The following is a 4,215-nucleotide window of genomic DNA, read 5'->3' as shown; positions in this document are numbered from 1 at the left end:
ACCATGGTTTCTTTTGGTTCAAAAAGCCTCCCACTACTCACAGAATTACAGACTTTGGCTTGCTTTGAAATGCGAAACTCGAAAACATTTTTGCAAATTTTAGTGGTTTTGTTCATGACAGCCCATAAAGCGTGCCAAACGTACACACTATAATTATTTGAAAAGAGTTTTGCATGATTTTTAATAACTCCCAATCCCACATGCAATCTAGCATATCTAACCATTATTAAATTGGGATTATTTTGGTACTTCCCTGGATTAGGTCCTGCCAGATTAAGTCAATCATAGCTGTCGGATAGGCGTCATTGACATGCCACATCATCACCAAATTTTTGGCTACCGCTTCACTAGTGAACCAATTTGCCGCTAAATTAGCCTCCCTGTACACATGGCTAATATGAGTCTTTTTGAATTTACCTAGGTCAGACTTTAGCTCCTCTATTATGTTCACTATAGTCCAGGAAGGCTTAGACTGGCCTTTAAGGCAATTTATGATATTTAAAGAGTCCCCCTCTGGCTAGAGGTTCTCAATCCCAGAGGCCAGGGCCAGCTTAACAATGTGACTAGCCGCACTGGCTTCTGCAAAATGATTAGTTTGATGTCCAAGAGGGTAGGATAAAGCCGCTATACCTCCTCCATAACTATTTTTGATGATGGCTCCACTACCAGCGGGATCGGGGTTCCCTTTGGCCGCCCCGTCAAAATTGGCTTTGTGCCAATTTTTAGGGGGGAATAACCACCTGGCCTCTTGTCTTTTCCTGTCCCTATCCTTTTTCCTAGTTCTGTTGTTCCCACCTTCTTCAATGTTTCCTTCCTTTGTGATAGTGAAGTTCTCCTTCATTGATCAGTCAATTTTCTCAGCAATGACAAACTTGGGAGATTCTTTGTCTCTGAAGATTTGGTTATTACGTTCTTTCCAAATTCTCCAATAAAAGTGGGGAAGGGACCATGAGCTAATTAACTCTATTATCAAGCCAAGGTGTGAGCTCTTCCATTGGCTGAAGAACTCTTGGATGTTAGCCGAGGGACACCAGCTAACCCCAAAATCCTTGGTTAGAAGGTTCCAAACCCTGGAAGAATAGGGGCAGTGAATAAATAAGTGATTGACCATCTCCAAATCATGCTTACATAGACTGCACTTGTTGGGGATAATCTGACCTCTCTTAGCCAGATTGTCTAAACTAAGAATTTTGTCTTGGAGGAGGAGCCAAAAAAAGATGTTGATTTTTGGTGTAAGACCAAGAGTCCAGGCCTTAGCCCAGATGGGTTTCTCCATTTTTCCCACAAAGAGAAATATCCAGAGGCCATAGAGTATAGCCCATTTGGGTTATCTCCCCAAATGACATCATCCCTCTTCTTCTTAATAATTATAGCATTTAGGTTGATCATCAAAGAATTAAGGTCCGGAGATATCATAGATAGGTCATGCCAACCTAGGCCAAATCTATGGTCATTGACTTTCGGGCCATATCTTCTTATGCATAACTCTACCCATCTTCCATAACTAGGATGATCACTAAGAGGCCACAGGCTCATCCAGTTGTCCTACCAAAACAAAATATTCTCATCTTTGTCAACTTTCCATTTGGCCTTGGACTTAGCTAGGAATTTTTCCTATAGGATCTCATTCCATATGTAAGATCCTTGAGGAATCTCAGTCTCATCAAGAAAGAAACTAAGAGATTGCTTGCTCAGGTATTTCTCAATCATGATATCCCTCCATACTCCAGTGCTCTGAAAAATGTGCCAAATCTATTTGGCTAATAGGGTGATATTAAGATGTACGATTTTTCTAATACCAAGACCCCCATACCATTTGGGAAGGCAAACATGGTCCCAAGAAACAAGATGATATCTCTTGTGCTCTTCAACTTCTGTCTAGAGAAAATCCCTCTGAATCTTCTCCATTCTATCAGCGTGCTTTGTTGGAATCCCAAAAAGGCTTAAAGCATAAGTGGGAAGATTTTGGAATATAGATTTCACCAAAGTACATTTTCCTATCTGGCTGAGGGTGGCACCTTTCCAGCCAGCTAATTTTTTGTTGAATCTATCTATGATGTTGTTCCAAAAAGAGTTTGGGGGTCTGAACCCGAAAGGAAAACCAAGGTAAGTAGCTAGAAGGGTCCCAATACCACTTCTCAGGATCCGAGTAATTTTCCTCTGTCTCTTCAATGGTGTGTTGATAAAGTAGACCGAACTCTTTTCCCAGTTTATAGCCTGGCCAGAACCCCTAGTGTAGGCATTCAACAAACCCTTGAACACTCTGGCCTCCTAAACAGAAGCATCTCCCCCCAAAATAGTATCATCCACAAATTTTTGGTGAGTGAAAGAAGAATGACCTGAAGAAGGCTTGAGACCTCACAGACTCCGATCCTATCTTTTTCTCAGATAAGCCTTCACAAACATTCAGCCAAAATGATAAAGAGAATAGGGGATAGGGGATCACCCTGTCTCAACCCTCTCAAAGGGAAAAAGAAATTTGAGGGGGAGTCATTTACCAAAACAAACAAAGAAGGGGAAGAGACAAACTGAAGGATAAGTTTACAAACTTGTGCATCAAAACCAAAAGTCGGGAGGACAGCCATCAAGAAATCCCAATCCACCCTATCATAAGCTTTTGACATATCCAACTTAAGCAAAAAGCCTTCCTTCTTGCCCACCTCAAGAGAGTGAATCACCTTGTGCACCGTGATAATGGAATCAAGAATCTACCTCCTTGGGACAAAACCAGTTTGTTGTGGAGAAATAATCAAATGGAGAACAATAAGAAGCCTAGTGGTAAGGACTTTAGAAATGATTTTGTAGAAAGAAATGTATAAATTGATAGGCCTAAACTTATCCATCGAATCTACCCCTGAGATTTTGGTATGAGAACCAGAAAAGTGGCATTGAGTTCCTTCAGAAGATTTCTGGCCCCGAAGAATTCTTGCACAGCCTTCACAATGTCATCTTTGACTACCTCCCAATACACCTGGAAAAAGAAAGATGGGAAGCCATCTAGGCCAAGAACCTTGTCGCTTAGAAGGGAATTAAGAGCTTGAAAGATTTTCTTTGGGGATGGGATAGCTTTCAACATAGAGTTGTGGTGGGCTTGCAACATAGAGGGGATAGCAAATAAAATGTCCTCTTGGTCAGGCACCGAAAGTGAAGGGTCCTTGGTGAGAAGAGAGGAGAAAAACTGCATAGCTTCTTTCACTATCTCATCATCCTTGGATAGCACAGTCTGACCTTTCTTGATGCTAGAGATCTTGTTGTTAGCATGGTTTTTTAGGGTGGAAAAATGGAAGAACTTGGTATTTTGGTCCCCTTCTTTAAGCCAATTAACTCTTGATCTTTGTTTCCAAAAATGGTCTTCCCTGGAGATGATGTTGTGGAGGTCAGAGAGAATAGACCTTTCCTCCAATCAATTATGGTCGTTATATCCAACTGGTTGGATCTCTTCCTGGACTATGCGAAGTTGATCAGTCTTCTCATCCTTGTCATGAAAAATGTGGCCAAAGTCTGACCTATTCCAGACTTTAATATTTCTTTTCACATTCTTCAATTATTGGGCTACCCTAAACATTGCAGTACCCTCCACCTCAATATTCCACCATGAAGAGATCTTGGTTTCCAGAGCCGAATGGGAAATCCACATTTTCTCAAAATAAAAAGGAAATGTTTGTTTGATCATTAAAGGGAAAATAGAGAGTGATATGGGGGAATGGTCCGATCCCACTCTAGGGAGAAGGGAGCCAAATAGGGGAAATAAGGGCTCTATCAAGACGGACCTCAATGCATTCCCCTCCAACTCTCTTGTTAGACCAAGTGAAACTACCCCCCAAGAGATCAACATCCATGTAAGCCAAATTGTTAATGAAATTCGAGAGGTCTAACTTACTTTCCTGATTCAGAGCAAGACCTCCACATTTGTCATCATCAATGAGAGGTGAATTGAATTCCCCCATGATAATCCCTTTTTTATGTTATTAGATCTAATAACCTCTAATATCTTAGCCCAAAAGGCTTTCCTCTCCCTTTTAGAGTTGGGGGCATACATATTAAGAATAAACCAAGAGTCATCACAATGAATGTGGGACACCTTAAATAGGAGGGCATTACCTACATTATAAATGGTAGAGATCTGATATGCCTTGTTGTTGTAGAGAATCAACACCCCTCCTGAAGCTCCCTCTGAGTCAGTGGCCTCATTGCTCATGTATTTATTAAAAGAGA

Source organism: Cupressus sempervirens, chromosome 1 (assembly GCF_028749045.1).
Source record: "Cupressus sempervirens isolate cs-2001-9-10 chromosome 1, ASM2874904v1, whole genome shotgun sequence".
Taxonomy (NCBI): Eukaryota; Viridiplantae; Streptophyta; class Pinopsida; order Cupressales; family Cupressaceae; genus Cupressus; species Cupressus sempervirens.
This window is presented reverse-complemented; position numbering follows the sequence as displayed.